General features: G+C 43.9%; 1 protein-coding gene across 3 annotated transcripts in view; it reads left to right on the forward strand.

Annotated features, from left to right (window-relative positions):
- The window catches only part of LOC129706403 (sodium-coupled neutral amino acid transporter 4-like), an 88,733-nt gene that overhangs the window by 17,270 nt on the left and 59,017 nt on the right, over window positions 1-12,446 (forward strand). The window lies entirely within an intron of this gene.

A 12,446-nucleotide genomic window follows, 5' to 3' on the forward strand; every position in this document is an offset into this window, starting at 1 on the left:
AGTGTGAGTGCCAAGGATTTTCATTTGGCTGAACACTCATTAACCAGTTACGTTTTGTGACTCAAAAACTCAACTTTTCGCTCTTTTTGTCAAAGTTCAGCTATGAACCAAACAGAGTAAAACTTGTGGCGGAAGGAGGCGGAGGTTGAAGTAGTCGTGCTATCTGAGATAGGAAAGAAGAAAAAAAAAGGAAGAAACTAATCAGGGTGATCTGCCAATCTATTATTTTTGTCAAAAAGGTAACAATTCCATTTATTTTTGTCATATAATACTACTGTTCAATTACTAACTTGAACAAGGTATTTTTGAGACAAAGATGAAGGTGATCGATGAGGGTAGAGCAATGGATGTTGTCTACATGGATTTTAGTAAAGCATTTGATAAAGTCCCTCATGGTAGGCAGATCCAGAAGATTAAGATGCAAGGAATCATCAATGACTTGATCACATGGAATCCAAACGCTTACTGATGGAAGACAGAGGGTTGTGGTGGAAGGGTAATATTCAGGCTGGAGGTCTGACCAGTGGAGTTCCGTAGGAATTGGTGCTGGAACCTCTGCTGTGGGAAGAAGAAAGGAAGAGGTGGAGACAGTGGGCTGAGGGAGAGCTGTGAAGTGGAGGAGAAAGCAGGGACTACCTGAAATTGGAGGTCAATTTTCATACCGCTGTGGTGTAAACTGCCCAAGCAAAATATGAGGTGCTGCTCCTCCAATTTACGGTGGGCCTCACTCTGGCCATGGAGGAGGCCTAGGACAGAAATGTCGGATTCGGAAAGTGAGGGGGAGTCCAAGTGCTGAGCCACCGGGAGATCAGGTTGGTTATTGCGAACTGAGTGTAGGTGTTGTGCGAAGCGATCGCTAAGCCTGCACTTGGTCTCATTGAGGTTGATCATACGCTGAATAATCCAACCAGAATTTTGTTTGGAAGTGGAAAGAAATAATAGAAATTGCATTCTTTGCAACTTGTAAAAGGAGATGAGATACTGTATTGTAATTTTGCTGCATGTCAGTCTGGTATATATCATGTCTTGATTGGTGAATATGTGTAGTTTGTGACTTTATTTGAAGCAGAAATACTATGTGAATGCTTCATTGACCATAATTCTGACTGGTAACTACGCACTTTGTCCGAGCACATTATCGCACGTGTCATGCAAGCCGTCTTAAATGACCACCTAAACTGTCATTTGGCAACCTAAAAAGCTGCCTAGGTTGCCCGGTTGGCTACAGGGAAAAAAAGTTAAGCGAGAGCCCTGTGTTTGAAAGATGTGCTTTTGTATATGTGTGTGTATATATGTGTGTCACCCATTCCTTCTATTCAGAGATGCTGCCTGTCCTTTTGAGTTACTCCAGCATTTTGTGTCTTTCTTTAGACGTAGATATATTGGTTAGTAAGTTTACAGATGACATCAAGATTGTTGGGGTCGTGAACTGTGAGGAACGCTGTTAAAGTATACCGTAAGATCTGGATCAACTACAGAAATGGGTGGAGAAATGGCACATGGACTATAATCTGAGCAAGTGTGAGGTGTCTCCCTTTGAGAGGTCAAATGTAAGGGGAAAGTATACAATTAATCGCATGACCCCTAACAGTGTTGATGCACAGAGGGATCTTGGGGTACGTTCATAACTTCCCGATTGTGGCAAGTAGATAGAATAGTAAGAAGGTATATGGTATGCTTGCTTTCATAAATGAGGGGATTGAGTATAAGAGTTAGGAAGTCATGGCACAGCTTTATAGGACTTTGATTATGCAACATTTGGAGTATTGTGTGCAGTTCTGGTGGCCCATTAAAGAAAGGATGTTAAGACTTTCAAAAGAGTGCAGTAAAGGTTTAGCAGAATAATACCTGGATTAGGGGGATATTGGACAGACTTGGATTGTTTCTCTGGAATGCTGGAGGATATGGGAAAACTTGTTAGAAGTGTATATAATTATGAGAGGCATAAATAGGATAGATAATCATAACCTTTCCCCCAGGATAGATTAATCAAATACTAGAGGGTGTAGCTTTAAAATGAGAGGGATAATGTTTAAAAGAGATATACAGGGCAAATCTTCTATGCAGAAGGAAGTGGATGCCTGGAACGCACTGCCAGAGTTATGGTGGAGGCAGATACAATAGTGACATATGAGAGACTTTTGGATAGCTATTGCAAGGAATGGAGTGATATGTATCTATTGCAAGGAATGGAATGATATGGATTATGTGCAGGTAGATAAGGGATGATCTTGGTATTTTGTTTGGCCGACACAATGTGGGCCAAAAGCTCTGTTCTTGTGCAGCACTGTCCTATGTTCTAATACAGTGGTTCATTTAATGCACTATTATTGGAAGTAGCATTGACTCGGGAACATGCCTGACATTATAACTAAACCACTGTTTGATTTTCAGATTGTAAAAGTTTATGTTTGTCAGACACCAAAAGATGACAAATACGCTTTGCTTCTTGCTTATAGCAATCCAATAGTATAATATGAAGAAGGGTCGTGACCTGAAACGTCACCCATCCTTCTCTCCAGATATGCTGCCTGTCCTGCTGAGCTACTCCAGCTACTATTCATTACACAGAACAGGGCAAATGAATGCATCTTACCAAGGCAGAGCAACTTGTAATAAGATGACCAGAAGTGTTTAAATTCATTATGTGACCATTTGAGATTGAAACATGGAAAGAGGGTTAACACCTTTCCGATTTTTCTCTCAGTTCTTTCAGTATAGGCAGTAACATATTTTAATTTCCCAGTCTAGATCTGCAAAGCCTTACTTAGTAAGAAAGGTATTGCATTTTAAAAGTATTATTTTATCTGTGATGGTCAGGTCGGGGGAGTTTCGTCTGCCACGGGTACCATGTAATCCCGTGCTACCTACTCCATGGTCTGATAGTCAGCGGCTAAACCGTCTCCCCCACCTGGTTTGCCAGGTGATGAGGGGGCTGTGGACCCCCAGCAGGACCAAAAACAAGACCCGCCAAAGAGCGGATGATCTTCTAGCGAGCCAACGGCCATCCACACTTCAGCAGAAGATGCGATCACTGTCGCACATAACATTGTAAGGAATGATGATAAAGCACACACACCAAAATCCTATACTTCCAGCAGCGGAAATCCGCAGGAACTGGAGGACAGAGATGTGTGGTGCGTCCGTTACCGTTCCCGTTGGATACCAGCACCAATGCGTCGCTAATGTTTTCAACGATGATGAATGAATGAAATGAATTATCTGTGGTTTGGCTGTCACCAGGGAATTCCCATATGATAAGGGAACATTATTTCTAGTTTAGTTTATTATTGTCACGTGCACCAAAGTACAGAGAAAAGCTTTTCTTGCATGCTATTCAATGTAGATGGGACAGCAAGCTACTGTGTTTTATATGGTGGGTGGAAGGGTATGTCATCCAAGATTGGAACAGTTTTGCCAATTATGTTCTAGTAAGAAGCCTTGGATGTGGGTGGGCCACAGTAACAAGCTTGGGTATGCATGTAAATGCACAAAACAAAAGCTGAGGTTATAAAAATATGTTTATCTATATTTTCAATCATAGCTCTCTCTCACATTCAACCCACCTTTCAAACAGATTTTTTTACTGGTTAAATGATGGCCCATCATTTTCAACTTGCTATTGCCTAAAATAGTGGTTCCCAGTTCATGTGCAAGATATTCTATCTCTTTCTATTTCTCCTTCCCCCATCCTGCAATAAATGGGAGTGGCAGGGGCTCTAAAGACTGCAGAGGATACATGGGTTTTTTTATAATGTTGTGGCACTTTAGCTGGTATGTTCCACACAAAGGTAACGATATTTACTCATCACACCGACTTTAGAGTTACTGGTGGTCTTTTGAAGAGTCCCAACTCATTAAAGGGGCTGGGGTTCGGCATCAAGAAGTGGATGTGAGGGGTCACATTTCACCAAGTGTGTGTGGGTAAATGGGACTTTCATTCAGAAATGTTGGGAATCACTGACCTACGGTATTTCTTAAAAAATAACCCCATCCTTGTGAGAAATAATAGTACAGGGTATCTCGGAATGAAATGGAGAATGCAGTCTGTGCAGATACTAACTGTTCTCTGGTTTTTGGTTTATTTGCAGTGTTGTTCTGCATTATAGTTGTTCTGTTTATCACTGGACGTTAGTGTGTCAACGGAACTAAGTTGGAAATTGATTGACATTTAAAAAAAAAATGCTTTCCTCGTATAGTTTGCAAATATCAAATGCAGCGCATTCTTGCATGGCCTTTGTCAGTAGTAGCTGTACCGACTGTTTACTTCACAGCAGTATGGCATCACATTTCCTTTGCATACATTTCTCGAGTATACAATCGGACGAGCTTTTATAGAGGTTTCAGCATCATTTTTTAATAAGAATAAATGTAATCAATTAATACAATAATATGTACAATGCCAAACAAACCCATAATACAAAAACACTCAATTATCTCAAACAAATATTCAAATGTTACACTCCTGATACAATCCTTGTCAAGGATGCAATCCTTGCCCCATGGTGCTCAGCTGTCCCGGAAATCCCCCAGGGCGCCCATGGACAGCGCATAGTCCCTTACTAGTACCACCCAGGCGCAGATGTAAACCCAGAGAAGGGTCAGGCAGCCGGCTCGGGCAGAGCCCTCCTCTGCCTGGCCACATGACCCGCAGATGGCCTGCTTGGCCACAGGTTCCAGCCTCTCTGTGTGCATGGTGGGAGGGTCATAAGCTATGGGTTTTCTCCATTAAGCTTATGTAGAGGCTGCACTAAGATTCAGTGGTCCTGGACTGCAGCACCCCATCAAGCAGCAGATGATCACCAAGCCCTTGGCAACACAGAGGCTGTTTTTCACCAAGTTGTTAGTCCTTGAGCCGCGTGCGGGCGTTTGCCTCTATTTGTGTCCCTGGAAATAGCACAGAAGATAGATACAAAGTGCTGGAGTAACTCAGCGGGTCAGGCAGCATCTCTGGAGAAAAGGTGACGCTTCTGGTTGGAACCCTTCTTCAGACTCTGACCTGACCTGAAATCACCCATCCTCTTTCTCCCGACATGCTTCCTAACTCGCTGAGTTACTCCAGCACTTTGTGTCTATCTTCGGTATATACCAACATCTGCAGTTTCTTTCTACACAGAGAGCAGTCATGTATTGCACAGTTGTTCAGGAATCTCAATGACCAGTGTTTCTCTGACCCGATCCTCCTGGCAAACATGCGTGCAGAAGGAGATGCGCAATGTTGCCATCCCACCGTGGGGGACAATGTGCAGTATGTTGAGAGCCTAGTTGTATAGGAAAGATCTGACCAGAAGAACCTTCCTCAACATCAGCCAAGCAACATGGTGCCTTATGTTACTTTATGTTCAAATCAGTGATAAGATAACTGATCAATCTACTTGCATGCATTAGGTCATTGTTATCTAGTTCTGACTGATGAACGCTGCCAGTGGAGATGTTCATAGTTTATAGTTTTGACTAACTTTCCAGAAAGAATGCATATTTTGGTCTTGATTCATGTCATTGTACCGTTGTCACCCTCTTGTGCATTGCAAAATGCTCCTTATGCAATCTCTGCATAGTTCGAGTTTGTGAGCTGTGTCCCTATTCCAAAATCTGTTGATTTGATCACCAGGATGTTTTCTACTCCATCCCTTCTACCTCTCATCTGCCACTGAAACCTTTATTTGTCCATCTGAGATCCAATTCATTTAATATTCCATGACTAAGCCTGCCATCCACATTTAAAAACATTGTACTCGTTTAAAACGTCATTGTCTTCAGCCAAATCATTGCCAACTCCCACTTGCCGATTATTCAGCCCTTAATTGAATTGAAAGACACAGCATGGAAACAGGCCCTTCAGCCCACCGAGTCCATGCCAGCGATCGATCACCCATTCACATTTGTTCTTTATTATCCCACTTTCTCATCCACTCAAACTAAGAGCAATTTACAGAGGCCAATTAACCGACAAACCTGCACGTCTTTGCGATGCAGGAGGAAGCAGGAGCACCTGGAGGAGACCCAGATGGTCCCAGAGAGAACGTGCAAACACCACACAGACCGCACCCAAGGTCGGGCTCTAACCCGTGTCTCTGGCTCTCTAGGCAGCAGTTCTATCATCTGTGTCACTGATACCCCTTTGCCACAGAAGCTGAGAAACCACCAACACCTGACATTTATGTTTAATATTTTAAAGCTGCTTTTGCTTAATTTATTTTCTATATTTAACATAATAATGACTATAGGTTTCATTTTTTTAAATTATTTTAAAGTTGCTGGATGTCAGTGATATTCAGAATTCTTAAAACAACTGACAGCTGGCAAAGATAGACACAAAATGCTGCAGTAACTCAGCAGGTCAGGCAGCATCTCTGGAAAATGAACAGGTGAAGTTTCGGGTCGGGACCCTTCTTCAGACAGCTGGCAAAGCTGGGGGCAAGACTTTTCTGCTTGTCAAAGTTGTCTAGAATTATAGACCAGGTCTATCCATAGCTTTGTTCAAGGATCTGCAGCTGCTTATTGGTAGGCCTGGGACGTTGGGCTTGATGGTTCCTTTTACCCAGACTTGGTTCAGTTGGGGTACAATTGTGGGTACAGAGTCAATGGCTGCAAAATCCAGGCCAAAATATGATACTGCAATTATATTGCCAAATATATTCAGTATGAAATTTGAGTGAACTGGATTTTGTTTCGTTAACGCTGGTCCTGCAACCAAAAATAAATGTCCATACATTTGGTTATTTGATCATCTTCACTTGCACTCTGCATGTCACTGACTTCAGATGAATAATGAGACGTGTCATATCATTTATCAACCAATAATTCATCACACGAGCTTGGTCAGTTTCCAGTTCTTCTGACATCTGCAATTGGCATTAATCAAGGATTTGAAATCTCAAGAAGTCTAAACAGGATGAAGTCCCTATTAGCCATAGGAAATATTTTAACACTCCAAACTCTTGTTTATTCACGACTGCAATAAGTTGTTGAAAACACTTGACCAAGGGATCCACAGTGACGCAGTGGTAGAGTTGCTGCCTTACAGCGCCACAGACCCAGGTTTGATCACGGCCATTGGTGTTTGTACAGAGTTTGCAAGCTCTCCCTGTGTCCGTGTGGGTTTTCTCCGGGTGGTCTGGTTTGCACCCTCACTCCAAAGACGAGCAGGTTTGTTGGTTAATTGGCCTCTGTAAATTGGAAATTAACCCTAAAATATAAGATAGTGCTAGTGTAAGGAATGATCACTGGTCGGCATGGACTTGGTGGTCCGAAGGGCCTGTTTCAATGCTGTGTCTGTAAAGTCTAACGTAAAGTCTCATGCATTCACCCTTCTTTGACTTTCATTGCATCCTGGTTCACCAATAGCCTGATATTGAACATCCCATTCTTGTGTTCCAATCCATCTAAAGTAGTGTTTGTAACTTCCCCATGCCCTTCAAAGCTCTGATATGCATTTACATTTAGGTCACTTCCTTCACGCTATTATTGACAACTGTGCCTTAATCCAGATTGATTCTCAATGTTATAATTTCTTCCCTTCAGTCTCCCAACTCTTTCCCATCTTTATAAGACTGCTGCTTCAATGACATGCATTTTTTAATTGGATTAAATATGACACTGCAATTATATTGCAAAATATATGGCAAATTGTTGAAATGCCTTGTCTCTCAGTATCTCTACTCATACACTCCACAAAATGTCAGAGGACTACCCAGTAATTGAATCTAACACATGACTTTGTTAAAAAACGTTTTTATATTGATTACTTTGCTGAAACTGGAGATACAAGCGACTGCATATACTGGAATCTTGAACAAAAGAAACAAAGTGGTGGAGGAATTTGGAATGGAAGAAGGGTCCAGACCTGAATCGTCATTTGTCTCTCCCCTCTATAGATGCTTCTGACCCACCAGCACTTTTGTTTTTTTGTTCTTTGCTGAACCTTCTTCATAATAAGTAGGTGTCCTAATAGTGCAGTATCTACAGCACTAATAATGGAATCATAACATAAATCACCATTATAGTTAAAGTGACATTCCTGACCCTTTTGAAAACTGAGATTGGTCAAAGATGTATTAGCAGGACGGGAGGGCTTGAGTTATGAGAAACTCGATAGGTTGGGGCTTTCTTCCTTTCGGTGAAGGAGGATTTGGGGTGAACTTGGCGGATACAACATCATGGGAAGCATAGATAAGGTGAATGGTCCCATTTTTTCCCCTAGGGTTGGACGGTCTAAAACTTGAGTGCATTGATTGAAGATGAATGGGGAAAGGGGATCAGAGGGGCAACATTTTCACATAAAGGGTGGTGAATGTGTGGAACCAGTTGCCAGAGGATTTGGTGTAGGCAATTACAATGTTTAAAAGATATTTGGACAAGTGCATGGATTTTAATGGTTTAGAGAGATATGAGTAAATGCAGCCAATGCTAGCTCATATAGGCAACTTGGCGGGCATTGACAAATTGTTCCAAAGGGGCTGTTTCTTTCTCTATGACCCACGTTGCTGAAGCAGGTTGGTTGTGAGATGGTTTCTCCATCCTGAGAGAGGCGCTTGTGCAAATCTTTCTCTTTCCATCCAGTAGATGTGAGAAATTATTTTTTACTAGGAATGCAGAATTTAATAAGATTAGTTGTTTTTTTATCCCTTTGCTGCATTTCAAATTGAACTGAAGCATATCTATATATTATAGCAATAGTCTTGTCATGTTTGGATGTCTGTCTTTCTGCGTGCGTACGAGCAATCGATCTTAAGGAATTACGCCAAAATTGTACACTATGGTGTGAAACCTTTTGCAAAACATTACTCAGCTTTTTCTACGTCGTCGTTCTTACAAGTTTCCTTCAGATTTTATGTTATATTTCAAAATTTATTGTTATTTAAAGTTAAAAACAAAAGCAAACTTTGAAAATAATAACTGCCTTTGAGAGGGAGAATCTTCCAGCAGCTTCCAGTGATGATGTCACAATGGCATCTCACAGTCGTCCAATCATAATGGGATCTCATTTACATAAGCTGCCGTAAAGATTCAGAAAACCAAAAATGACATCACAATAGGATCTCTGCTGCCTATACACAAGCTATGAGAGTGTTTTTACATTGTTGTAAGGAGAGGGACGTAGTGGGGTAGATTTAACAGTTTTAAAGTGACATTTAAATGTTGTATCTCTTCAAATCTGCACTGGCAGTTAGGCAATTATGACGTCACAATGCCCAACCGGCTACAATGTTTCTATACCAGAACTGAGTCCTTCACAGCAAATGTCCTACAAGGCAAGAATCTGCCAGCCTAACCCAGCACACCAGCACAACAAAGTTTAATGCTTAGATTTGGATAACAAAGGGGAAAAATCTGCCAGCCTTACCCAGCACAGCAAAGTTTAATTATTAGATTTGGATAACAAAAGATGGCCTTGTCGGTGGCACCTACATCACATTAAATGACCTGCAAAGTTGGGGGCTATGTGTGAGTGGTGGAATATTGCATTGGGGGAACGGGTTGTGTTGGGGGAATGGATGAGTGGTGGAATGTTACGTTGGGGAAGGGTTGCTTTGGGGACCAGGCCTCCCATGTGACAGGGACCCAACGGGTGAGTGGTGGATTATTGCCATGGGGCAACGGGTTATGTTTGGGGAACGGGTGAGTGAGGGATTATTGCATTGGGGGACGGGGCCCAACGGGTCCCACATCGCTTAATATATAAAACCCTTTGTCAATAAGCATGATGTCCCAAGTTGTTATGATATTGATTTAAATGAAATTGCAAAAACACTGTGCTTCACCCTTTTTGTTTCAACATGTGATGGTGTTATTGCATTCTTAATTTAATCTACTCTGAAATATCTATGTGCAAATAGTGGTTCTATTGATTGCTTTAGATCAAAGGTGTTGACATTCTGCTTTAGATTTTGCATTTGCTTCAATTGAAGGGAAGCCTGTGGGAGGTGAGCTGCAAATTGAATTGAAAAGTAAGTTGACATCTGTTAAGATAACACTGTTGTAATATGGCAAGATATAATTGGGGAAAGTCATCAAAATATTGCTGGTGTAAACATCCCCAGTTAAAGAAATGGCACATCTGTAAGGATTGCAATGGTTATTAATTAACCTGCAGATATTAGCCCCTTATCATCACAACCGTTGTTAACCCATTGCCAGAAATCTTAAAAGTAATGAGGCATAGTGACACTGCCATTAACGATGGGGTTGTATTGAGCCCAATCGAACTGATTTCAAAGCAACAATTCTTATACATTTGTCATAGAGTCATACAGCGTGGCAACAGGCCCTTCAGTGATAAAGTGAACACTCACAGGTAGGGGATTCCAAAACTAGAGGGCAAATGTGATAGGTAAGAGGAATTTCAAAGCAATCTTTGATTTGGGGATAGTCCATATACGGAATGAGCTGTCAGATGGATATAATTATTGTAGGTACAAAGTATTGCAGATACTGGAATCTTGCGTAGAACACAGTGTGCTGGAGTAACTCAATGGATCAGATAGTATCACTGGACGAAATGGATAGGTGATGTTTTAGGTCTGGACCCTTCAAAATCTATTAGGGGAGAGAGAGCTGGAAAAGAGATGGTGGGAAGGGCAAAACCTGCCAAGTGATAGAAACATAGAAACATAGAAAATAGGTGCAGGAGGAGGCCATTCGGCCCTTCGGCCCTTCGCGCCAATACCGCCATTCATTGTAATCATAGCTGATCGTCCACTATCAATAACCCGTGCCTGCCTTCTCCCCATATCCCTTGACTCCACTAGCCACTAGAGCTCTATCTAACTCTCTTTTAAATCCATCCAGTGATTTGGCCTCCACTACCCTCTGTGGCAGGGAATTCCATAAATTCACAACTCTCAGGGAGAAAATGTTTTTTTTCTCACCTCAGTCTTTAATGACCTCCCCTTTATTCTAAGACTATGGCCCCCGGTTCTGGACTCGCCCAACATTGGGAACATTTTTCCTGCATCTAGCTTGTCTAGTCCTTTTATAATTTTATATGTTTCTATAAGATCCCCCCTCATCCTTCTAAACACCAGGATACTAAGGATACTATTGAGGGTGGGTGGGTTGATTGGCAGATAGTGGGATAAAGCCAGAGATGAGGCCAATGTGGAACAGTGGTGAGGTGGGAGAGTTGCTGCCTTACAGCGGGTCAGGCAACATCTCTGGAGAAAAGGAACAGGTGACGTTTCAGGTCGAGACTCTTCTTCAGATTGATAATCAGGGAGAAGGAAACTAGAGGTCTGAAAAGGTACCGAACAAATCAGCACAGAGGGAGAGCAGCGACAGACTGTGTTACAGAACTCCCGTTGGAGAGAGGAGGAGAACTTCTTCAATGTAGTCAAGTGGGCAAGATTCCAGTAATTGGAGGTGGCCGCCCGAGGTGAGGTTAGGTGCATTCACGGGCTGATGCTGAGGAGGCATCGGAGCGATCGAGTGTTGGAGCGGGCCGCCGGAGGCCCTGACGCAGCCTGGGGCTCAAGTGGATCGGATGCCGCTCCTAGAAGCTGAGAACATAGAATGGATGCAGCCTACAGTGGCATGGAGCGCCGGAGGTCATGAACACACCGCCTGGCCAGGCCGTCTCTTTCAGCTCCAACCCAGTGCCGCTACCAGGACAACAGGGCTTAATGGCCAAGTTAAGACCCAAACATTTTTTAAAACTTCAAACATGAAGGGTACACTCTCCGGAAGTGGCGGCGCTGCCCTGGCAGCAGCGGCTCGCCTGCAGTCCGTTGGTTTTTTACTTTTTTGTATTGTTTTTTTTTCGTTTTTGTCTAGTTATGTTTTTGGTTTTTAGGCTGTGTTTATGTGGGGAGGGGGGTGGGGGGTGAAACGGGGGCTGCTGTCACTCCCTTCGGGGGAATACGACCTTTTTGTCGTGTCCCCCTTCTTTGCCTCCGTCTACGCTGAGGCCTAGCGGAGCCGGCGACCTCGGGACTCTGGAGGCAGCTGACAGGACTCGTCCTGGGCTCGCTCCTGGCCCAGCCCGGGATGGAACGGTGCTCCCGTGAGAGCGGCATGGTGAGGGGCTGGAGTGGCCCAGCCCGAAGGAGGAACGGCACTCCCGTCGGAGTGGCCCAGCCCGAGGGAGGAACGGCACTCCCGTCGGAGTGGCCCAGCCCGAGGGAGGAACGGCACTCCCGCTGGAGTGGCCCAGCCCGAAGGAGGAACGGCACTCCCGTCGGAGTGGCCCAGCCCGAGGGAGGAACGGCACGGCACTCCCGCTGGAGTGGCCCAGCCCGAGGGAGGAACGGCACTCCCGTCGGAGTGGCCCATCCCGAGGGAGGAACGGCACTCCCGCTGGAGTGGCCCAGCCCGAGGGAGGAACGGCACTCCCGTCGGAGTGGCCCAGCCCGAGGGTGGAACGGCACTCACGTGAGGGCGATCCGGTCCGGGGGCTGGGACGGTGCTCCGGTGGCTGGGGCGACGTTCTGGCGGCGGTGTCCAGAGTC

This window comes from Leucoraja erinacea, chromosome 19 (genome assembly GCF_028641065.1).
Source record: "Leucoraja erinacea ecotype New England chromosome 19, Leri_hhj_1, whole genome shotgun sequence".
Taxonomy (NCBI): domain Eukaryota; kingdom Metazoa; phylum Chordata; class Chondrichthyes; order Rajiformes; family Rajidae; genus Leucoraja; species Leucoraja erinaceus.